The 26,302-nt window shown below is 38.0% G+C and overlaps 1 protein-coding gene across 3 annotated transcripts in view; it reads left to right on the top strand.

Annotated features, from left to right (window-relative positions):
* foi (solute carrier family 39 fear-of-intimacy) overlaps nt 1–26,302 on the top strand; it is a 76,291-nt gene that overhangs the window by 12,684 nt on the left and 37,305 nt on the right. The window contains exon 1 of one of the 3 annotated variants that reach the window (XM_074108513.1): nt 6,487–6,542. The exons of 1 other annotated variant lie outside the window; for it this stretch is intronic. The gene's annotated coding sequence lies outside the window, so the exon portion shown is untranslated. Of the gene's footprint in view, nt 1–6,486; nt 6,543–13,976; nt 14,061–26,302 lie in introns of those variants that run through there. One more of the 3 variants, XM_074108514.1, reaches the window with a different exon arrangement.

Here is a 26,302-nt window from a genome sequence, read left to right as displayed (position 1 = left end):
AATTCAAATGCTGTATCTAATGATTTATGGGTGCTAAGCCGCGGTTAAACTCTAGTTTAAATATAATTAAACAGTTTATTTCGACATACCAATGCGCTGCCAAATTTGTCCAGCTGCTAGCTTTAAATCATAACTCAGGAGGCTACGGTACGGCTACTGCTACGACTGAGCTTGTGGCGGAGCGGCTAGCTTTTTTAGGGTACCGTACCCAAAGGGTGCCAACGGAACCCTATTACTGAGACTCCGCTGTCTGTCTGTCTGTCCGTCAAAATCACCCCCACGTCTATTTTTCTTTTCTACTACTTTGTCGGCGTGACTGATGTGTATATTCATGCCAAATTACAGCTTTCTAATACTAACGGTCTCAGAGCTTAGCCGCGGACAGACAGACAGACATGGCGAAACTGTAGGGTTCCTAGTTGCATACGGAATTTATAAAAGCTGAAAAGGAACTGTTAAGTACCTTGAACTTCAATAGTCCGGGACCCCATCCGGGACCCCATCACTAAGAATTTTTGATCTGGTCACGCACGATGTTGAGTGTGGGAACTGTGGAATCCCGTTCCAGCAAGTTAATTAACCGAGTTCTAAACTACCTATGTACTTGAAAGTTTTTTAAGGCAGTTGGGTTTTCGATTTTTTCAATTAGGGGAGACCGAGGTGGGTTGTGATACAGGAGAGTTGTGACTCGATTTTTGGGAACTTATTTACAGCTAGCAAGCTACTTGAACTTGAACTAAATAATCTAACCAACTGTAGGGTTTACTAGTTTAATAGACCTTACATTTACGAATGTTGAAGGTATGTTGAAGTTATGTTGTAACTGTTATAATGTTAGAAGAACGGATTGTTAAGTAAAAGATGTGACCGTCCTGGTAGAGTACCTTTATTGCACTAAAAATATATGAAAGAAATACATTTAATTGCGTAAGTTTACGTAAACAGTGTGATGGACCCACTTTGTCACTTCAAAGTTCAATATCTCAAAATCGGTTGAGCCGATTTTAAAACATGTCTAAGAACCATCGCTAGAAAACCTGGTTTCGGTCCACCCGTTTAAGAGCTACGGTGCCACAGACAGACACACACACAGACATACAGACACACATAGCGGTCAAACTTATAACACCCCTCTTTTTGCGTCGGGGGTTAAAAGCGAGCTCGCGGGCAGATAACAAGTTCAAAAAAATCGACGTTGTCACTACTGTCCTCTGTAGCAACTCTCCTCGGTCTCCCCCATTTCCAGCGGCTAGGTAACCTTGTCACAATAACGACACGTCATTTTATTATAGCAATGGTTCCCACCAGCTCAACATTCCTCATTCATGAGTCTTATTTTCTTTTTGAATCTTGTTTTAATGGTGGAAGTGGTGTGTGAGATTTTACTTGTAATATGAAAACATAAGCCGGGTGGCAGAGTGGTTTGACCTGTGGGCTCTCAAACAGAGGATCGTGAGTTCAAACCCCAGCTCGGATCTCTGAGTTTTTCGAAATTCATGTGCGGCATTACATTCGAAATTTACCACGAGCTTTACGTTGAAGGAAAACGTGAGGAAACCTGTACAAAGCTGCGAAGCAATTCAATGGTGTGTGTGAAGTTCCCAATCCGCACTGGGCCCGCGTGGGAACCACGGCCCAAGCCCTCTCATTCTGAGAGGAGGCCTGTGCCCAGCAGTGGGACGTAATTAGCTTGGGACGATGATGATATGAAGACAACTTACCTAGGATCATACATACTAGTGGTACAACGAATATTTGCACCTTTTCACAAAAAAAAAATCACCATTATATCAGTCGCGAGCGCAGCGTTGGACGTCCACTCCACCTGGTTAAAACCGCAGGTTCACAGTGGATGCATGCCGCTTCCAGCGAAAATAATGTACACGCCAGGCCAAAAAAGTTGTGTATTGGTAACGCAAAACATTCTTTAGGCAGCCTCAAAAGATTAAAACAACACCCAAAGTATTAAAACATCCGTTTAATATATAATACAGCAGGGGTTATCTGTAAAATTACTGAATTTTCCGAAATTCTAGTCCCTTCATAAAATTATCAAGTGATTTTCCCAAACATGTCATCGACGTATACATAAACGGCAGCGGATCGTACCCGGAAAACTAGTCATCCCACACACCCATTAGATTCCCTGGCACCGGCAAATGTGAGTCACTCCGGGAGACCCGCGCTGGCAGACGTCACTGGTGTTTCCAGGTCTCATTTTAAAATACCCCAGATCTTTAGATTAGGCTGAGTTCCCACAAGAGATGTGCGGGGATGTGTTGCGAGGAACGTGGTTTTCATGAGCATTCAGTAAATAGGCCGCAATGGGCATTTTTACACGTCATTTTTAAACTACCACGCTTTCGGTAAGACCATCATTGCCAAGAAGAATGCGCCGCAAAAAACTTGGCAACAAAGTCATTTTTTCAAAATAAAATAACTACAAATAAAATACTTAAAAACTACAGTATACAATTAAAGAAAAAAATACAAAATAATAATAATAATACAGGGTCCCTTAGTTACAAAACTAAACAATAACTATATCTACGTTCAGTGGAAGTGTAGAATGCTTCCACCGTCATAAATAAATAAAACATATCTATCCTCGCTCCGCTCAGCTATTTCCACCAGAGCTGTGCTGTAGAAGCTCTGCTGTGTGCTGTTCAAAGCGATCTCTTCCAGACAACCTTTACAATAGGCAGAATGTAATTTTCTCTCTGTGTAACAGTTTTCTGTATCTCTTACTGGTGTGGTGTACAATAAAGAGTCATTTTATTAACCCCCGACGCAAAATTAGGGTGTTATAAGTTTGACCACTATGTGTGTCTGTGTGTGTGTGTGTGTGTCTGTCTGTGTCTATGGCACCGTAGCTCTTAAACGGGTAAACCGGTTTCAGTGCGGTTTTTTGTTAATTTGAAAACAGGTTTTCTAGCGATGCTTCTTAGTAGACATGTTTTATCAATGTCGGGGGTTTTCCAACTTTTTATTGGTTATTGTATTGTACAATAAAATCGCTAGTTTTGCAGATTTTCCCGAACCTGGCAACACTGGCTACGCTAGCTGGCATCCAGCCTATTGGGTCACTTTTGATTAGTGATACTTCATGTTCATGTGCGTGTAATGGTCTATTAAGTGTTGCCATCGTACAATATCGATTTGTGCCAGCCATAACATCAAAATTAAGCCGTGGTGGCCTAGTGGTTTGACCTATCGCCTCTCAAGCAGAGGGCGTGGGTTCAAACCACGGCTCGCACCTCTGAGTTTTTCGAAACTCATGTGCGGAATTACATTTGAAATTTACCACGAGCTTTGCGGTGAAGGAAAACATCGTGAGAAAACCTGCACAAACCTGCGAAGCAATTCAGTGGTGCGTGTGAAGTTCCCAATCCGCACTGGGCCCGCGTGGGAACTATGATAACATCAAAATACACTCATAAATCGCACCTCCTAAACTAGAAACGAAGCACTTATTACAGGAGATGTCAGCGCGCATTTTCCCTTTGTTTAAAAATATTATAGGCCATGTTGATATCACTTGAATAGTAAAGTAACATTGGAAAGCCTTTAACTAGCTTTCGCCCGCGGCTTCGTCCGCGTGGAATTCAGTTATCGCGCGCTGTTCCCTCGGGAACTAGCCGGTGAAATTACTGGCACGTGAGGTATCCCATCTTAGGCCTCTAGGTTGGCAACGCGTCTGCAACACACCTGGTGTTGCAGATGTTTATGGGCGGTGGTGATCTCTTACCATCAGGAGACCCACTTGCTCGTTTGCCATCCAGTCGTATAAAAAAAATGTGCATTTTTCCGGGATAAAAAGTAGCCTATGTTACTCTCTGGCCCATAAACTATCTCTGTGACAAAAATCACGTCGAGCCCTCTCCGTTTCGACGTGAAAGATGGACAAACATACAAACACACAGACTTTCGCATTTATAATATTAGTATAGATGATGAGCGTTAATACTGTGAAAATTTTAATCACATCACTCCTTTCATCCGTACCTATAATAAACTAGCTTGTTACCGGCGACTCCGTCCGCGTAGAATTCGTTTGTCACTATCCCGCGGGAATTATGCAATTTTCCGGGATAAAAGCTATCCTATGTCCTTCCCTAGGACTCGAACTATCTGTGTACCGAAGTTCACCTAAATCCGTCCAGCAGTTTTGACTTGATGACGTAACAAACAAACAGACTTACAAACATTCGCATTTATAATATTAGTGGGATTAATGTTTGTCAATTTTGTTTGTTTACTTGTTTTTTGTTTTTGTACAAAAAAAATACTGTAGAAAAAAAATGTTAGGGTAAATACTTCAAACAAAAAGAATAAAAAAAGAAAAGAATAAATTTATTTGGCAAAAAATACGGCACAGCAAAAAGAAAAAAAAACAATTAAAAATAAGACAACCTTATTTCATACCATCATACTAAAAAAGAAAGAAAAAGACATTGTGCCGAAAGAAGCAAAAAGGGCCATACTCAGCGTGTTGCCACGGCAAGCCGCAGCGCTGGTTTTCAGTATGACCCTTTAACTTACAACTAAAGGATTGTCCTTTTTATTACCTATCAAGGTATCGTGTGCATACTACTTAATAATGTCATAAAAAGTAATGAGCATGACTTGTAAAAAAAAAAAAAAAGTAAGACCTAAACCCTCATGTTAGCCAAGGTTTAAATTATCAAGTTGTACATTACTGGTTCTTTATTGCGTCGACTAATACGGGGTCGTACGCTATACGCTAACTACACCTGCGCCCGCGCAGCTTCAACGCAACGTTCACGCAGCGGCGCCGCGACTTCGGTGGTACAATACAATAACTCTTTATTGAACACCAACACAGTAAGCAGTACAGAAAACACAGGTATATAGAAACGCCCCCCCACCCCCTTTGTACTCTTTTGTTTTGTTGTTTTCTTTTTGTATTATTTTTGTGTTTTATGTACAATAAAGTATTTACATACATACATACATACATATAGAGGTTTTTTGTAGTATTTTTCGATCGTTGAGTATAAGGCTCTGTTTCCACCAGACATGTGCGAGTATGTGTTGCGAAGAATGTGTTTTTCATGAACCAATATGAACGCTTCATTTACCTATAGCATTAGCAGAGAGCGGAATTTACATGGCATTTTTGACCTGACTTCCTATATACATCCATATATCGATACACAACATAGGTAGGTACTAAAGAAGATTAAAAGTGGAGGTAAACAATAGGCGGCCTTAAGTTAAAGAGCGATCTCTTCCCATTAACTTTCGAGAAGTTAAAAATGTGAAATAGACATATGCAATGAACACTGAATGGATAACAATTTCTAATTTAATAATTTCAGTTCAGTTTTTTTTTTTTCAATTTCATGTTGAAATTCTTCTGTTGTAATGTTTACAAGTGTTCCATTAATGTCTCTATAAAAGAAATGGATGTTTTTTTTTATATTATCCGGTTTTAAACTACTTCTTTTACAGTCAAATTCAAATATACATTTGTATGCGGAAAAAGAACGCTCTACATAACATGATAAGTTTCATCATCACCATGTCAGCCGAAAGACGTCCACTGCTGGACAGAGACCTCCCCCAAGGCTCTCCACTCAGACCGGTCTTGTGCTTTCCGCATCCACCGCGATCCCGCAATCATCCAGGTCGTCGCTCCATCTTGTTGAAGGCCTACCGACAGCTCGTCTCCCGGTCCGCGGACGCCATTCGAGAACCTTCTGACCCCATCGGCCATCAGTCCTGCGAGCAATGTGCCCCGCCCACTGCCACTTTAGTTTCGCAATTCTTCGGGCTATGTCGGCTACATAACATGATAAGTTTACGACAATCTAATTTAAAGTCTAATGTCGACATCAATTGAGTAGGTAGAGTAGAGTCGATAAGTGAGAAGTCAAAATTTCGCTCTCTGACCATTAGAGACGCTTATTTTACCTATACTCGCACTCCACATCTCTGGTGGAAACAGTTGAGCGGAGCTAGGCGAGGTAATGAAGCGTTTCTATTGGTTCATGAAAAACACATTCCTCGCCACACATCCTCGCACATCTCTGGTGGAAACGGAGCCTTATACTATGTTGCGGACACTTCCTTACACATAAGCAATCTTCTATTAAATAAAGCCTCAAAAGCACAAAACACTGAAAAGACCGCACGCACTAAACTTTCTTCCGCCAAACAACCGCAAATCTTATGTTTACAAAGAGAAGTTAAACTACCAACTTAAATATACGGACGGAAAACAAGAGAACTAAAATAAACGCTCACTAAAACAACGTGTTATATAGACACTAGCGCCAGCACTAGCGGCACTTATAAGCTTGTTCCTTTAAAAAACTAGACAAAAGGGCGCGAACAATCAATCCAATGGAGCGTTAGCATTTGAAATTGGAATAAAAACGCATCCTTCCTACTTCCGTATTGGTTGGGTCGTTTCCCCGCGCATTTTAACGTATAAAATGGTGGCTGAAGTGTCAACGGTTCAGTATCTCCATGGGTTTCATCCTTTGAGGTGCTCTTGGATTTTTCTCGAACTTTCGGTGAGTTTTATTTTTTAGTTGTAGAGTAAAAGTTGGGTAGGATGGGTTTCAAATGTTGAAGAATTGGGGCCGCTAGATGGCGCTGTTTTTAGTTTAAAATGATGCCAGAGTAAATATTAAAATGAAAGGAAGAGGTTACTTGTCAGGTAACTTCTTTACTTTTAGAACTTAAACGGAATTTTGCGTTATTAAAAAATATATATAAAATGTAATTTCGTAAACGATTTTTAAATATTAGACGTACGGGTACGTATTTTTATTTATTTAAATGGTAACCCATTTTTTAAACTTTTTTTTTTCTCTAGTCTAGATTATAATATAAATGTAACTCGATCGTTTGTCAAATAGTCTACTTACTTATAGTATTATAATGCTAGATGTGAAAAATACTAGGTGAAGGTACTCCCAGACCAACACCGCGTCAACTCAAAATAATACACCATTTTAATTTAGACCTTCCAGAAATATTTTTAAAATGTAGAAGTTCACAGGATTTTTAATGTTTACCTACGTTTTAATAAAAATCTTATATACCTAGTTACAAAAAAAATCTGATCTAAAGAAAAACGAGATAAATTTTACATCAAAACAACGTTATTTACGTAACTAAGTATCTACTAGGTACTAAATACTCATTCAATATGAGTCTCACGGTAGTTTCATGTTCTACTACTATAAGTTATGTCAATCCACACACACTGGATCGAATCAATAACACATTTATCTATAATTCGTCTAATCACTTATCTCACGAAAATTCACTTGATTTCAATATTTAATTTTCATTTGAAAAATCTTCGTCAAAATTTGACGTTATTTCTTGAATGAAACTCGTGTATAATCTGTAGTAGCATAGACTAGCGTAGAGATGGTAAAAAACTTGTCATTTTAAAAATCGATTAAAACTCGATTGAATAAGCGAAAAAAATAGTTACTGCTTTTATAATTGAATAAACATTCTTTGAAATTAAATCAAGTATTGTAAATAATAAAATAGACAAAAATACGGATCTATTCAATTAATAAATTAATCGATTTACTGAACAGATTAATTATTTTGCAATAGGTTCTAGGTTTTCACATCATTAAATGTCTGTGGTCGGGTTAATGGCGTCTTTGTTTACCCTTTCTATAACTTGGATTGACATAAACCATAATAAATAACTAAAGTAAAACAAAAGTACTGTCAGTGGTGTATCAGCCGGCCGGGACGGAAGAAAATTTTGCCGCCCTCTTATTTAGGGTACTCATTGTAATCGGTCCGAATCGTAGGTGCGACATTTTTTTTTGTTATGGAATTATCATCATCATCCCAGCCTATACACGCCCCACTGCTGGGCACAGTCCTGAATGAGAACACTTGGGCTGTAGATCCCACGCGGGCTCAGCGCGGATCGGGAACTTCACTCATACCGTTACTTTTTGTGGTATTTTGCCGCCCGGGGCGGACCGCAAGCCCCAAGTACGCTACGCCACTGAGTAGGTACTATTAATCGGAAATCTGTTTGGAGTTGTTTACTATTATACTAATTTGACCGCCATTTGACTGTTTCCAACGCTACTTACTATTTAGTGCATATGCACCGAACAATTACCTACACAAAAGGACAGTAAACGCCGCAGTAATGTCCTCCATTACATCGAATGAGGGGTTTAAACGCCGTTATTACGACCTGACCTAACCAATGTTGTTAGTTATTAGCTATTGTTTTCTTATTACTGTCATTACGTTTTGATTCGATATTGTGCTTTGAGGAAGGGTTCTGTATAAATGTCTAGGTTCGTTTTGATGGACTGCACTGCTGTATTCGACCTAAGCCTGGCTTTTCGCCGATTTTTTTTCGAAACGATTCATTTCTTAACTGTTTCATATGGAGGATCGTTTTTTAGGGCTCCGTAACCCTACCCTACCGTACCCTATTACTGAGACTCCACTGTCCGTCTGTCTGTCTGTCTGTCACCAGGCTATATCTCATGAACCGTGATAGCTAGACAGTTGAAATTTTCAAAGATGATGTATTTATGTTGCAGCTATAACAACACGCATACATTACACACACGTACATTCAAGGATTTTTTAGATTTTACATATCTGTCATTGTAATACAAACTAGACTAGTGTATTTCAATACAGATGAGAAAATTTCAATATTTAAGACACCCATTGACATTGTATTGTTTACATTTAGTTAAATACCTATCCAAACCAAGTATAAAAACACTGCCATTAAAAACAGAATAAAATAAATATTTAAGTAGGGTTCCCGTACAGTCACCAGCATTCATATCTGCCACAGCGGAGCATGCAAAAATATCTGACACGTCCTTCCGACCCTAGAAATAGAGTCGTATCAGATATTTATGCACGCTTGTTGTGTCAGATATTGGTGCTGGTGACTGTACAACAAGCTTGATTATTTTGCTGTTTTTTGCTAATGTCTAATGAATGTCATACATAAGCCATTGTGTTATTTCGAGTAATGCCCAAATTAACTTATTCCCGAAACTTCGCCGCCGTGGAGAACAAAAATCGCTGACTGCGTATCCTGTGGGAATTTCGAAAAAACATGGTGCACCTTTTTGATCCTCGAGAAATTATCCGCCGCAAGTTTCTAGATGTAGTGGTTTTGATTTGTTGTTTACCAATAACGTATACTGTGTTATAGAGACGAACCGAAAAGTTTTTACTACACATTTGTTTTGTAGTCGAATGCTTATTTAAATTCATTTGTTTTCGTTCAATCTTGGCACTTGGCAGTGCGTCAATTTCATGGTCTGATTATGGAAAAATACTTTTAGGGGCTGTTTCACCATCCATTGATTAGCGTTAACTGGCGGTTAGGTGTGATGCCGTATCTATTTGTTTTGTTCGGATAGACGGAGACGGCATCACATTTAACCGTCGGTTAAACAGCCCCTTAGGCTTAGAAATTAAAACTTTAATGACTGAAGAGAGAGAGAGAGAGCTTAAGATTTTATCCCTATCCCGTGGAAAAATCGGGATAATAAGTAGTCTATGTGTTATTTCACAGCTATCTACTTACCAAATTTCATCCAAATCCATCTAGCTGTTTTACCGTGAAGGATTAACAGACATACACACATACAAACTTGCGCATTTATCATCATAGTAGGATTCTCACATATATTATATTTTCAAGCTTTTATTTAACTTGCAATATCATATCATAGTATGAGTTGTCTTCAAATCTGGTAAGTAGAATTTTACCCACTTTTAGTGATCAGATTGAATCCAAATTCGGCACACATACCTAATATGTTTCGGGTGGGTGACACTCATTCCCGGCTCGGATAATACCGACCCTGTTTTTCGTGTACACGCCCATAGAAGCTCATGTCAGTTTCTATGGGCGTGTACACGAAAAACAGGCCGTCGGTATTATCCGGGCCGGAAAAGAGTGTCATCCAAATGTTTTTATTTATACAGAAAATAGGCTGCAATGGGCACTTTTACATGTATTTTTTTTAAACTACCAGCGCTTTCGGAAAGACCATGATTGCCAAGAAGAATGTGCCGCAAGAAACTTGTCTGAAAGTCATTTTTTTTCAAAATAATTACAAATAAAATACTTAAAATCTACAGTATAAAAATAAAGAAAATTAAAATAACATAAGAACAATAATAATACAGAGATGTATAGGGTCCCTTAGTTACCAAACTAAAACTAAACATGTGACTATACCTATCTACGTTCAGTGGAAGTGTAGAATTCTTCCACCGTCATAAATTAAATATACATAGTGTAGCGAAGTACATACAAAAATACAAGGGAAACATAAAAGCTATAGCCGTTTCGGTGTATCGGTTCCCATAACTGAAAACCCACTTTTATGGTGTTCGCTCGCCTTACGCCGGTGTCGTATATACCCATGTTCACAGGATAACGGCGCAGTATTTAATAACATACTCATAAAGATATATGAGCGTCAATTGCGATACTATGTCACTCAGCATATTAAATGGCGCGCGTGGTGCATTAAGGACTTCATAGTCAGCGTTATAGGAATCGGACTTGTTTAAAGTTGTATGCTAGTGGTGTCCTATGACTTTGTATGAGTGAGATAATAAAAGATACTTACTCGTCGCCCGCGACTCCGTCCCAGTAATTCGTTTATCGCTAGACTCTGGCCAACAAAAGCTGTCGGCGAAAAACCGCGGCAAATTTAAAAAAAATGCGGCTGACAACACTTGCTGTACACTGATTAAAAACAATGTTGATACTTAGAAATTATTTAAATTTTCCAGATATTAAATTATACTCGAGACTTCAAGCTGCATCAAAATTCATGTAGTAATGTGTGAAAGTTGATGATGCACTTTAGTAGTCCGTTGGTAAATTTTATGATCTTTGTCAGTGCCCATTTACGTACAGTCCAGACAATTTTTGGACCATTTTGACCAGATTGGCATTGAGTATATCTTCTAACATTTTAATTCTAACATAATCTTATAACATTTGCATTTTGAGGATGGCAGGAGGTTGAATTAATCAAAATTATCTAAGCCAGGCTAGAACATGGCTAGAATGACAATATGTCAATTTTGACAGTCTAAATAACGATACCGGATTAAACTTTCGTAAATAATGCGTGGACAGCTTTCACTGGCCAGTCTATCCCGCGGGAACTATGCAATTTTCCGGGATAAAAACTATCCTATGTCCTACCCCGGAACTCATCTGTATACCCAATTCCATGTAAATCGGTTCAGAGGCATAGACGTGATAAGGTAACAAACAGGGGGGCTAGTACGAAGTTCGTATCGTACCGTCCCTCTCACTCTCGTATCAAATAATATTAGCGTCAGCGGAACGGCAAGATGCGAAGTTCAAAATTCGAACTTCGTAGTACAGGGCCAGACTTGCAAACTCTCGTATTTATAATATTACCTTTAGTTAGTATAGTAGGTATACTAGCTGTTGTCCGCGACTCCGTCCGTGTAGAAGTATGAAAAATAGTTTAGGTGCTTATTCTAAGACCTACCGAAAATACACAAAAAAATCATAAAAATCGGCTGCTGTTTCGGGGGGGTTTGGTTACAAACACTGTGTCACGATAATTTTATATACATATACTGAGCGGCAAAATATCTGGCCTTGAAATGTATATATGCAGTAATAGGTAATTTTGTGGAGTGTGTATATTAAAAAGAAAAGAAGATAGTATTATAGTTAGTTGTAGTAGGATAGCAAAAACTAACCCAAATTCAATTACTAGCATGCTCCAGTCTCGTGTTATATGGAATGGAGTGTACACCTTATTTTTTGCCCGTCTACTGCGCAAGAGGTCGTCGAACCGAATGCAAACCAATTCGCAAGTTGAAGGACAGACAGACGTTTTTTATCTATATCGCAAACATGGGAAGTTGTATTGTACAAATATTTTGATGGGAAGGGTGAAAATGACGAAAATAACTTTTTTATTGAGGATTGAGGAAAAATAGTAGATTGTACAACAAGAGCATAAAACGAGCCATTTTACCCGAGACGTTCTCCGAGGGGAAAATGGGTTTAATACTCGAGTTTTACACTTTGCTTTTCACTTCGATTGCGAGGACATCAAATAACAATAGTGCAAACGTTGTTCACTTACCTTTTATTTTTCTTTTTTTTGCTAATATAATTATGAATATTTATTTTTATTCATCATCATCCTGGCTAGACCTTATCCCATCTACTTGGGGTCGGCCTATGAATATTTATTTTTATTGATTTATTTAATTGCTTTTTAGTTTTATACAAATTAAAAAATATAAAATATAAAGAAACTTTTTGTTTTTTGGCTGTTCACACCTGATTGCCTTGATCTTAGACGAATATTTTACTTTATGCACGTCAAGTCATTTTATGTCGTCTAGATCCAGCATAAGCACGAACTTGAAAAAAAAACGAACTACGAAAACGAAGGAAAAAACTTTTAAAAGCTAGTTACGCAAATATAATTATTAAACTATGATATCTTTATTAGGTAGTGTAAATGCAAATATATGTACCAATGTAATAATATAACAGACATAAGTATACTCGTATTTATTATCATCATCATCCGGAAGATGTCCCCTTAGGACGCCACAATGAACGACAACTCGCCACTTTCATCCACCGATTGCCCGCAACTCTCACGATGTCGCTGTCTATATACGTTTCGGCTATATTCCACCGGCCTTGGTCACCAGTAGTCTATAGCCCTTCACCATTGTGTGATATACTTTTTCGTTTACCTTCCTTGTCGATATAACAGGTCAAACATAATGTCTTTTCCGCTCCGATGTAAATTATAGGATGTTGCCGAGTCGACTGAATCCCGCGGGAACTACTTTCCTGGGATAAAAAAGTAGCGTATGATAATCGGGGATAATTTGGATTTCTGTTCCCGCATGGGAACTACGGCCCATACGGCTCATACCTACTGAGAGGAGGCCTGTGCCCAGCTGTGGGCTGTATATAGGCTGGGATGATACTAAACCAAAATAAAGTATTTCAATCCATTCATACAAAAAAAAATGCCTACGGCTGGTTTAGTGTCTCAAAAAAGTATGTAATAAATATGCGGTATTTGATTATTTCACACGTATGTATATAATTTTGTTGTTACCGTATAAATATAAATATTACACGGCATTTTCGAACGCGATTTGCTTCCTTAAGCGATAAAGACAAAGAATAAATATTGTGTTGTGTTGGACTGTTGATAGGTAGGACTGTGGTCGTGCCTCACTGAGGCTTGGTTTGCTGGCACGGGGGGAAATTTTTGAAACCACATCACTCCAAAAACCACTTAAGTAGAAACAACAGCTCGAAGAAAGGTTTGGAACAAAATAAATTAGAAGCACTACTTTTACTACTTTCGAATGACATTTTCGAATGAACTGATGTTAAAAATCTGTTACTTGTGTATCTTTTGAATGTGATATGTGTATTGTAAAGGGTGATTCCACTGAAATTGTTCAATATCGATGTTTGAACCTGGTATTTTTTAACGCTAATACAAACTTAAGTCCTCTTTAAAATTTATAGGTGCTGGGTGGTCTTCATAAAGGAGATTCAGAATTCAGATTCTCATTCAACTAGTTTTGTTAATGTGCTTAGCAAATCATGCAAGTCAATTCTCACCTAGTTCCTGTGGTCTGATTGGCTTGCAGTTTACTTGACGACAACGCAAAAAATAATCGTTAGCAAAACAGTGTACAGTCACTAGCACCAACGTCTCACACAACAAAGCCTTCATAAACATCGTCCACTGTAGCAGAATTACTGCACTAATTCATTTAATTTCAGAATTATTACGCCTCGTAGGCATTATAACCAATCATCGTTCACGCGACATTCTGTATCCATACGTAGTCTTTGCCACGTTACGCTCGTTACGCTGTAACGGCTTCGTTATCCGAGTGATAAGTCGGCGGCGTTCGATTGCGCACGCGGCGTTCCCAATTCGAAATTTGAATTTTTAATTCCTTAGCCGCCAGTTTTTTTTTGTTACTGACCAGTGACTCATGTGAGTATGTAGTGATAGGTTTTACATGTTTTCTTTATTATATATTATATATAAGGTGTTGTAAAATAAATCTGCAGTATTTCAGCCAGTGTTCGCTTTTAATAAGGTACTTGTCAATCAATTGGCATACTTTTTTATGGGCTGTCATAACGTGGTTCTACTGTAAATTTGGAATGGTAATAAAGATATTTGACGTCACTTATTTGCACGCTCTATCTACTTAATATTAATTTCTTTCAACGCATCTAAAAATGGAATTTTGCAGTTCTTAGTAGAATCTATACAAATAGATTAAATTTTTTTTTTTTTTTTTACTTTATATCACTTTATAAAGTCTCTTCCCACAGCAGATGTGCAAGTTGCGGAGTTTCCAAAAAATTGGTAAAGATCTCTTATTTTTCTTTAAAATTTCGCAATAAATATGAGAAATTTAAATTTAAGAAACGGGAAGTTTCAATCCCCCTATTTTCCTTTATGGTAAGTTTCCTTTGCCCCGGCTTCGCGCATGTGTAGTGTCTGGGGAATGGAGCTGAAAAATGTGAAGTGCCTTTGATTAGACACATTTTGTTTGAAAATTTCACCCGTGCGAAGCCAGGGCGGGTCGCTAGTTTATATAATCTGGTTATCAGGATTTTTTTTGTTAGAGTCGCGTCTTGGAACCTGTTCCTTACTTCTTTCTGTTGTAAAGAATGCCTGGAGGAAGAGATCGCTTTGAATCGGTTACTTTGCTATTTTTTTCTATATAATCCGTCCATCTCGTTGGTGTAAATGTGAAACTAAACATACAAACAAACTTTCTCATTTATAATATTAGTAGACTTCATTTTACGGTTCGGGCGATTAGAGTAACAAGTGTATTGAATTATATATGTAGTTACAAGGTTCGGTGCGCGTGTAATCATATTTTATTGTAAAATTATGTTGGCACGTGGTTTTAAAATAAATATTTATTGATTTTATGGAGGCTGAACGGTTGTTGCCGCGTGAAATTTGCTCATTAAGTTCTTTTATGGATTATTCGCGGTAGTTTCTTTGGCTGTTCCTGCGAAGGAATTATTGCAGTTTTTTTTCCACACTAGTTTCGTCACAAGGGATGAAGACAAAACTGCGTTTTCACTTCTCATGCTCTAAAAGTAGGTCAATATAGCCTTACGAGGCGGGAGTAAAGTGAGTACTTTAGTCCCTAGGGAGTAAAAGTAATTAATTTTAAAATTAAATTTTAGTTGCTTAGATAAACTCAAACAGCCATTGCCATCGAGTGTAGGTGGTATTAAAAAATGAGCGAAGCGAGCTTTTCAAATCTACAAGAGTTGGGAACTTACCTACGTACGTGCCAAACTTATCGCAGATTATTACAATGTGTTATACAAGGAAAACGGAAAGCTAAATTATAAATACACGTACCTCTTTAGTCATATTCTTTCATAAAAATTTAGTATGCTATGGACACAAGTTTTGAAATTTGGCAAATAAAAATATATCATACGTCTTCTTCTCAAATTTGATTGAGATTAGTTTATTCAAATGAACTTCAGCTTTGTTATATGAAGTAAGCAATGTTCACATAAAAATTTCAACCGATAAAACCATCCATAAATCAATGTTATCAAATGCAAAGAAATAAAACAAAACCCTCTTTGATACTTATCTAGACGCAAAATACCTAGGCTCTGTAACACAAATACTTAACCTGATCATCGAAAACTGACCCTTATTGCCGATGAATAAGACTCCTTGTAACTTCAGCATACATGATTCTGCGAAAAGATGCGTTGTAATTTATATCTTCAGTTAGAACTTTAAAGTCGATTTTCGTGTTGTTAATGAAAAATGGTCTTTATGTCAGTGGTGGTAATGGTAATTATGGATTAAGTGTTGTTTTGACTGTGGGTTAAATTAAAAAAAAGTTGAACGTAACTTCAAGGCCAGTGTCTTCTTTGTACGTCCGTCTTTTCGTAGAAATTCGTTAGCACTAAATAAAAGTATGGTGTTTTCTTTTAAACCTTCTACCTTTTTTATTTTAACCGCGATCAAGTTAGAAGAGTTTGCTTATACGTGTGTCTGTCTTACTGACCTCGGGTATAATACACTCGAAGATATAGTACATAACTGACTATTTCTCAAAAAGTGGTCCATTTTTTCAATTATTCAGTTGTCCACTTATTAAAAAAAAACCTGACGCTATTTCACCACAAAAAATAAGTAATATTGTTTTTAAATATATACAAAACCTTGTGATAAAAGTGATACAAAGTCGGATACATTGTTGTTGGATCCAATAAAAAGATTTGATGTAGGAGTTCAAACAAGATTTCGTCAAGGGGTTTTGTATGTTTTATGTAGTTTATGTTTTATGATCTCGTCCTTAGGGTTAATAATTTCTTGACAAAACTGATTTTTTGTCAATTTCATGACGGGACAACTTTTTGAGAAATACCTACTCAACTGACTGAACTGTCATTTAAAAAAATTGGCGAATCGCACAGGAAAAGGGTTTCATCCACATTTGATATTATAATAAAACGGCTGAAAAAATAAGTTTCCCGTAGTGCGGTAGCGGTAGTATTTTATTATGTCTTTAGTTTTGTGATTAATTTAAGTAAGTATTTCAGTAACAAATTGCGTTACGTCATAATTATAACTTAAATAAAATCGTATCTTACGTTATTAATGATGTTTCGTTTAAATTTCAATTTGGATTTGTATTCATACTTGAATAATTGTATTGTTGACATTAAATTTAATTAATATTATCCTTGTTTTGTCTTATTTAATATTCAACATTTTTTGCATGCCTACTATTATAAGGTAATTGTCATCATTTAGACTATCAATCCTATATACTTTTAACATCTCAACATGAACATGATGTTTTGCAATTAAATAATTTTCATTTCAGCGAACCCCCTTTTAATTAAGCTAACGAAACTTATCTAAGAACCCTCTGTATTAAACTAGCTTTCAATAAATTTAAACTCATCAAAATCGGCCCATCCGTTTAGGAACTATGATGCCACAGACAGACACACAGCGATCAAACTAAACATACTCCTCTCTTTGCGTTGAAGGCTAAGGTTGAAGGTTAAAATTATTAGAAATAACGAAATTTTTGACTTTTTTTTTTTTTTATTACATATAATACCGTCTTAATGGCAATATTAACATAATAAATTCGAAACATGGCGACTGTAATTAATTATACATGTATATTATACATGTTTCGAATTTATTGAAAAGTGGTTGCTTTTATGTTTATAACAAATTGCATGTTCTTATATTATTAACCTCTAGTGTAACTAATTTATTGAAATGTAAATCTGCTCCGATATATTTGAGCACCTCGCCCGCCATCATATATCTAATGCCGACTGTACACTCACACACAAATACCTGAAACACGGTTAAAAATGTACAGCCCTGTGTGTGACAGACGTTTCGCTCTCGTTTAAAAAAAAACCTTTATCAAAAATCCTGTGATAAAAAAAAAAGAATTTTAAAGGTGACTCCTGCCATGAGTATGCAGAAAATTATTGATAAACGTATAGATTGATTGTACATTACTTTATTTACTAAACAATATGAAGACAAATCTTTAAATACTACAAAATACTACGTTTGCGACCTATTTAATATAAAAGATAAAATGCAGATAAGCGTGCTTCTTTGTTGTTGTTGTTGTTCTACTTTCGCTAGATTAAAAATGATTCTGTAGAAAAAATATGGCGCAATACAGAGCACTTGTCCTGTTGGCGGGTAACTTTTGAAACACGTTTAAACGGGCAAGTTTGGAACTTACTAACATATTTACGAAATCCAATTTTGAAAAATCTCTTGTTTTGATATTTCTACCTTTTATACTTAAAAAAATAGGTTATAGGTCTCTAAAAATAAATTTAAGGTTATATAAGTGCCGCTTATTTTGATTTTTTTTAATTTTATTTCTTAATTTTTTATCAGTCATCATCCATACTTCGACGTGTCATTCAGTGACGTGACTGTCCCGTTAATAGAACAATTTAAAAAAAAAAACTTGTCTACGTTTACTTTTTTGAGTAGCTCTTTATAATCATCATCTTCATACCAGCCTATAAACGTCCTCTGTTGGGCCGAGGTCTCCTCATGAGATGGCCCTTTGAAATTATGTCAAACTATTTTGTTCCATTTAAAAATCCAGACAAATCCGACTATAACTAATCACAGCATTAATAATAATTACCATAAAAAGCGTGAAATACAGTAAAAGGAAAATGCCACAAACGGTCGAAACTCGTTATTTCATACATTTTCTTCCTCGTAACGACTGTATCACGCCGTTAAACGACGTTTCAATTCACATACTTATAAATACTCTATGACGCAAGCTATATGCGTATGCGCAGCTCAAACAAAACTGAACCTTATCGGTATATAAGTTAAGTCCATTTCGCCTTACCGTGGCAACGTATCTGATCGTTTGTAGTTGATTCAAACGGATGTGTCGTAGCTGCTTAGTTATATGGTTGAAATTTGAATGTAGCAAAAGTCTATTGAAATGGTCCTTCTAATTTGTGTTCGAAGTATTACGGACTTTATGGGATGGAGTTAAGGTTGGTTTTGGTTTGCTATTATTGTATGACCGACGTAGAAATGAACAGCTATGCGTTACATTGACTCATTCGTTATGTTTCAGTGTGTAGGAGAGAACGTTCATTTTACAGTTTTCAGAAGGCTTTGTTGGTAAGAGTTTTAGAGTTTATTATTAGAGTACGCTTTCATAGCAACAACTAGATAGAATCGCGTAAGTTGAAAGCCACATTTACAAGGACACTCGAACTAATTTGCTATCGTTCGGAATTCGAAACAAGATCGGTTTTCTTTTTCATTTGAACCTTGGGAGACGAAGAAAACCGACGACTCCCGAGCGAGCGACATTAATGTAACATTCTGGTTGTAAAGGTGACACTCTTTTAAGTATTCACCGGCCCTGACTGATAGTTTCTATGGGAGTGTACACGGAAAACACGGTCGGTATTTCCATGTCGGTATTATCCGGGCCGGTAAATAATGTCACCCTGGTTGTAGTGTATGTAAAGGTTCTACCACGCGGAAACTACCAAACGAATTTTGATGCAATTTGGATCATAGGTAGTTAATGGGATGAATTAACATAATATACTCGTATAGCGCTGCTTCAGTTGGATAGACCTGTCAAAAAACTTCTTTTTTTTTTTTCATTATTATAAATATAAAAAGTATATTTTTAGGAAAGTCCTGCAAAAGAAACTCTTTGGATGTGTTTCTATTTAAGGAACTCCAGAAAAAAAATATATAAGGTAACACTATCCAAGTAAAGCAGCGATAGAATAGTCAAAAATCTCTTAAAACTAAGCTACGTATTACTTAAACGCCCCCTCCCCCACAATGGAATGGAAACACTGGTAAATTTTGCACCGAAAGACAGCCTGTCATCGTTTCGTCATTGACGCTTTTAAATCAAATAAAAAAAAACTAGAAATCTACAAGTTTTTTTATCATTTTAACACAGTTATTAATCACATAAATGGGGCTGACTGTACCGTTGTTTTATCTTGCTTATAGCGATAGCTAACGGCAAACACGGCAAGTCCTTGAACGTCCGTTACGGCGTTAGATAGACCCAGCTGTTAGTTAGTTTATTTATAACTAGCTTCTGCCCGCGGCTTCGCCCGCATGGAATTCGGGTATCGCGCGCTGTTCTCTCGAGAACTCGGCATTTTTCCGGGATAAAAAGTAGCCTATGTCAGTCTCTGGCCCATAAACTATCACTATGCCAAAAACCACGTCGATCCGTCGCTCCGTTTCGACGTGAAAGACGGACAAACATACAAACAAACACTTTCGCATTTATAATATTAGTATGGATTAAAAGAGTAATGCAACGAACAAACGCACTCGCATTAGCATTTTTAATATATGGAACTATCTGAGTCGACGTCTTGCGTTATTTTCGTGTAATCACGTCTAGCGTGAGAAATACATCATGCGGTTTGAGTGCCAAAAACCGAGAAAGTTTTGCAGGTGGTAGAACCTTGTGCAAGGCCCGCCCGGATGGCTACCACCATCTTGCTCGGTAATCCTGCCGTGAAGCAGCAGTGCTTACACTGTTGTGTTTCGGCGTGGAGAGTAAGACAGCCGGTGAAATTACTGGCACTTGAGGTATTCCATCTTAGGCCTCTAGGTTGGCAACGTATCTGCAATACCCCTGGTGTTGCAGATGTTTATGGGCGGTGGTGATCTCTTACCATCAGGAGACCCACATGCTCGTTTGCCTTCCAGTTGTATAAAAAAAAAAAAAAGTCCTTGAGTAAGCTTTGAGATACGTGATTTATAAAGTCTTGCTAATTATATTAATTACGTTTTACTGGACAGGGGCGACTCGCACTCGTGTTGATAATGAATAAGTTGATATGGAGAATTAGAAAAGTATGAATTGTAGTTAGGTTTCGACATACAGGAATGATCGATCTTAGAATCTTTAGGGGGGGCAGGTGCCCCTCCCTGCTCCCCCCTGGTGACGCCCGGCATAGTCGGCAAAAAGCTTGTATTTAAAAAAGATGTTGCAACAATAACTTATATTTTTACAACTGACTGTACTTACTGTACGCCGTTATCCGATAAGATAGCGATCTCAACACGGCTGATGTTATTTGGAACAGTGTTCCTGTCACTTTAACGAAAACATGATAAAACTGTAATTCCGAGTTCCACCAGTTAATGATTCTAGAGTATGATAAGTGTGTCACGATGAGCGGAGGGTATTTGCAAAATGACATCTGTCAGAAAATAATGTAATGAATTGGGGCGTATGTGAGTGAACTGGTACAACAGTTCTGGTTAAGTGGCATTTCTTATTTTTATCTACTTAAAAATTAGTTGCACCGAGAAAGACAAAAAATGGCACCGCTTTTTTTCATTTGTTAGCTAGGAGACATTAACAATTTCATGACAGAGTTGTCAAATAAGGCAACGTAAATAATTTGGACCCTTTTATAGCGTGGGGACACCACGGCCGAGAAATTTCTCTCTAGCAGAGGTTCCCAAACTTATTTCGTCAAACGCCCAATTTGAAAATCAGTTCTTTTGTAGCGCCCCCTTTTTCACCTCATAAACCTCAATAACATATTCATCCCAGCCTATATACGTCCCACTGCTGGGCACAGTCCTCTCAGAACAAGAGGGCTTGGGCCATAGTTCCCACGCGGGCCCAGTGCGGATTGGGAACTTCACACGCACCATTGAATTTCTTCGCAGGTTTGTGCAGGTTTCCTCACGATGTTTTCCTTCACCGCAAAGCTCGTGGTAAATTTCAAATGTAATTCCGCACATGAATTTCGAAAAACTCAGAGGTGCGAGCCGGGGTTTGAACCCACGACCCTCTGTTTGAGAGGCGATAGGTCAAACCACTAGGCCACCACGGCTTAGTCTCGCCTAATAAAGGCACAAGGGTGAAGATTTTTTCTGGCCCCTTACCGCCCCCCTCTAGGCCTCCAGCGCCCACTCGCCCACTTTGGGTAAGATTACTGTCAAACAAACAATCAAATCTTAGCGTTTGATCACCATCAGTTACTAATTTGATCTTTTGTAAAGAAAAACTAATTTAGAAAAAAAAACATGGGTGCAAGTTTTTTTTGAAAAGAGGGCGTTCAAGTTATTAAAATTTTTGGAGATTTTTGACAGTATGTACTTGTTACAAAACAACTGTCTTAACGCGTTGTTTGGAATAACCTTCCCCCCCCCCCCTAAAGCGCATCGTGACGTTTTACAAGACCCCCCTCCCCCCAAATTGCGTTACGTAATACTTGAACGCTCCCACAGGTGTGAAAAAAAAAACTTTGTTTTTCGATTGACATCACTAGTTAAGTAAAGATCTTTTATTTCAACAGACAAGAAGGAACTCTAATCAAAACCCAACCAACAATCACACCGCACACCCTGTTAGATAACTGATAAGGCACATAGGTAGATAAATAGATAATAATTATCGTTTATCAGTCTGCACTAGTTGCCTATCTTCCGTATAACGACATCAAACGAAACGCTGCGCTTGCGCAAACAACCTAGATCGCGCACGTGAACTCCATGTGATGTACAGCGACCCGCCCCGGCTTCGCGCGGTTTTGGAGAAAGAGAAACGAAAAATCCCCGCCAAGAGTGTGTCGGACACGCCCAGGATAGGGTTCTGTAGCCGTTACGAAAAATCAAGTAACATTTTTCTAAGGATTTCGTATTGTATACTATGTATACGGAACGGAATCTTCTAAGTTTAGGTAGGTATAATATTTTATACCTTAGGCTGCTATTTACTCTTAGGGGCTGTTTCACCATCCATTGATTAGTGTTAACTGACGGTTAAATGTGATGCCGTCTCCGTCTATTCGAACAAAACAAATAGAGAAGGCATCACATTTAACCGTCAGTTAACACTAATCAATGGATGGTGAAACAGCCCCTTAAACTACTAATAATTCTCAAGCAAACTTATCCGTTATAGTTTTCGTTGTAAGTTTGACATACTAATCAAATTTTTCAAACCAACAGATAAGCTTTTAGAGGGGGTGGGGGGACGCTCGATTTGAATGAAAGTTTGCATTTTAAAGTTGAATATTTCGCAAAAAGATCACTGAATCAAAAAATGGTCTTCACAACCCCGTATAATAATTTTAAAAGACCTATACAACGATACCACGCAATGTAGGGTTAGACGAGAAAAAAAAATCACCCCCAGTTTGTCTATGTGGGGTACCCTAAAAAAAATATTTTATCATTTTTTTTAACATTTTATCACCATAGGGTGCTATTGCTACATTTGTATATCCATGTAAAATTCCAAGTTTCTAGCACTGATAGTCTCTGAGCAAAGCTATTAAATAATATTGTACCGAATAACTCGCGTCTTAAATTGAGTTTAGCATTAGCGTCTTTATTTGACAAGAAGTGCGATAGTTTTCGTCAGTTCCAATCAGTTCAAATATTGGCGCAGGTATCCTTTCCGGTTCGCTCTATTTGTAGACTTATCTATCGCTATATAATATCGATCAATATATTGATATTTTGGGGTCACCGTGCTTACTCGAAAAAATGTTTTCCTATACTTGAACTTTTTATGCGCGTGCGACGAAATCTCTTACCACTAGGGCTATGCGGTATTGGGCTTGATGGCAATACCGGTATTATTCCGGTATTCAAATTTTGAAAACCGGTATCCGGTATTTCGGTAATTTTTCGGTATTTTCTATATTTTCCCCTTATTTTTCTTTCTTTCTGTATAAGTCTGTTGTTTTGTTGAAATATAACCAATATACATGAAAAGCAATAAATAAAGTTCCCTTTTAATGAGCAAGTATTAAAATAAAAAACTTAAGTTGTTAATTGTTAACTAATACTTATATAATATGGAATTGGATTCTCTAATTCTTCGGTGAAAATTGTTTCACCAATTATTAGTTCCCAACCAAATTTTCGCATAATTTCTTTCGCTTGTACGAGGCTCATTAAATATCCAGTTCAAGCTTGAAAGGTCTCTACTGATGAAATCTTCGCTCCGCCCGGAACCAGTTCAGCTCCAAAACCCCGAGAGCTTTCAGCTCAAACTTCAAAGCCATTTCGAATGCCTAGGTAGCGACGTGGACGATTACAACGACGGGTTTGTGGAAGCTGTCCATACGATCGGATCTAACTCCTTCAAAACCCGCCGTACTAGAACCAATAAGCTCTCGCGCTCTGGCCTTAGGCTCATGCAGGTGAGGCGTGAGATGCTGCTACAGTCTTCTGGTGACGCTTAATTGTCGCTATCAGCAGTTCAATAGGCAGATCTCAAAATCTCTGAAGCGCGATGTACGCCGATTTAATACTAATAAATAGCATTGAAGAGGCTATTGAGCGTATCAGAGGCTCTAAGGTGTTTACCAGGGATCTGTCTGTAAGTCAAAGCCGGTTAATGAAGTTGAAGACCGACGACGGCAGAATCATTTCATCCAAACCTGAGCTGTTGGGGGGAAACGAGAGGTTTTATGGATAGCGACACGACAACCCGAACACCCGTCGAAAATCTAGCTAAAGACCCGAGGGCTAGATTAACCCGACACTATCACGAAGACATCCCAGACGTCAGCCTGTACGAGATTAGTATTATGGCCCTCAAATAGCTTAAGAATGACAAAGCCCCGGGTGACGATGAAATTACAGCCGAACTCTTGAAGGCCTCCACCAAGGGGGAACACCGAAAGCATGGAACAGAAGACAGTGGTGGTGCTCATCTTCAAAAAAGGTGATAACACCTTGCCGAAGAATTATAGACCCATCTCACTTCTGAACCATGTTTACAAGCTGTTTTTCAGGGTCATCACAAATCGTCTCGCAAGCAGGTTTGACGATTTCCAGCCTCCCGAACAAGCCGGCTTCCGAAAACCTATAGTACCGTAGACCACATGTACGTTGCGGCAGGTTATACAGAAGACCGAAGGGTATAACTTCCCCCTTTGCCTTGCATTTGTGGACTACGAGAAAGCCTTCGATTCGATCGAGACTTGGGCTGTGATGCAGGCTCTCCAGCGGTGCAGTTGACTACCGGTATATCGGAGTGTTGAAGTGTCTAGTGTCTGTACAAAAACGCCACTATGTCCGTCCGATTACATGACCAGAGCACGAAGCCTATTCCTCTGCAGCGGGGAGTCAGACAAGGAGATGTGATCGCTCCGAAACTGTTCACCGTTGCATTGGAGGATGCTTTTAAGGTTCTGGACTAGAAAGGACATTAATGGCATCAACATTAATGGCGGGTACTTCACTCGCCTTCGATTCGCCGACGATATTTTTGTCATGGCTGAGACCATGGAAGACTTCAGTGCTATGCTCGCCGACCTCAGCAGTTTCCGACCGAGTTGGCCTAAAAATGAACATGGGCAAGACGAAAGTCATGTCTAACTAATGTCCATGTTGTCCCAATTCCCGCAATAGTCGGGGGCTCTGCGCTCGAAGTTGTTGACGACTATGTATACCTGGGACAAACGGTCCAGTTTGGGTACGTCCAACTTCGAGAAAGCTTACACTACAAATAAGCAAAGCAAACTTGTGCGCGGTAAATTTGAAATTTGAAAGTAGATTAAGAGTTAAGTAACTTCAAAAGCCATAAGTCTGAAGACAAGTTATTAAAAGCGCTTGCTTGTTTGAAATTAAAGTCGACTATTACTATTTTAAGCACAAGTCAAAATACCGAAAACCGGTTTTGTAGATATTTAATACCGTATTAAAAGAGGGGAAAAAATGACCGGTATCCCGGTTTTTCGGTAATACCGAATACCGGTATCCATGTCCTACTTACCACTGATTACATAATGGCAGATTCGGGTACGTTTAAGATGAGTGGCGTTCTGCATTCTACGGGGTAGGCCCTGTTTTGAGTGGAAGTCTTCCGATTGATGATGATGCTGATGATATAGTCCTTAAGAAATAGTGGTCATTTGTATTTACATAGACTCAGAAAAATTACCGTTATAGGTAAACATGTTCCACCCGAAGAATTTAGTTTTGAGGCAACACTTTTAGTCTTAATTCAAACTACATTGACTTAATAACTAACTAATTAATAATGGTAAAATTCAGTTCGGCGTTAATTAATTAATAACGAAAGGTGGATCTGAATATTTTCAGCACGACTACATTTTGTAAAAATGTACTTTTCCAAAATATAATAGTTATGTGGATGATTTTTCATTTGTACTGAATGACATATCGTCTACGTAAGTGGAACTAAAGTAAATACAAACATGCATTTATACCTGTTAGGTACTTATAGTTAGAACGCTAATCATGACTTATCCTTTTGGCTTTGTCGTTGTAACATGGCAAAATTTTGGAATAATCTTCGATCACCAAACTATTGCGTGAATGATGGACATAAAACTATCATAAAAACCACCGCTTGATCAAAACTTTTCATGAAACTCCGATATCCGCCAACTTATTAAAGAAGTCTTTAAATAGACTGGGCTGTAAAAATCGATGCTCGAATAGCCTTGTGCGATAACGATAACATCAGAAGTAGCAGGACAGTTGAAGAGTCTTTCGACAGGGATTATGTCTCTTTCCCTTTTTTAGGAATATGTAGCTCAAAATAAACCCTTATGAGATCTATAATATTACTTGAACTCTCGTGAGGCATACCACTAGTATTATAATACGAAAGTTTTAAGTCTGTTTGTTTTGTTAGGTACCTCATCACGTCT

This window comes from Choristoneura fumiferana, chromosome 27 (assembly GCF_025370935.1).
Source record: "Choristoneura fumiferana chromosome 27, NRCan_CFum_1, whole genome shotgun sequence".
In the NCBI taxonomy this organism is placed as follows: domain Eukaryota; kingdom Metazoa; phylum Arthropoda; class Insecta; order Lepidoptera; family Tortricidae; genus Choristoneura; species Choristoneura fumiferana.
Note: the sequence above shows the minus strand (reverse complement) of the source record. Positions and strands in the feature narration are given on the sequence as shown.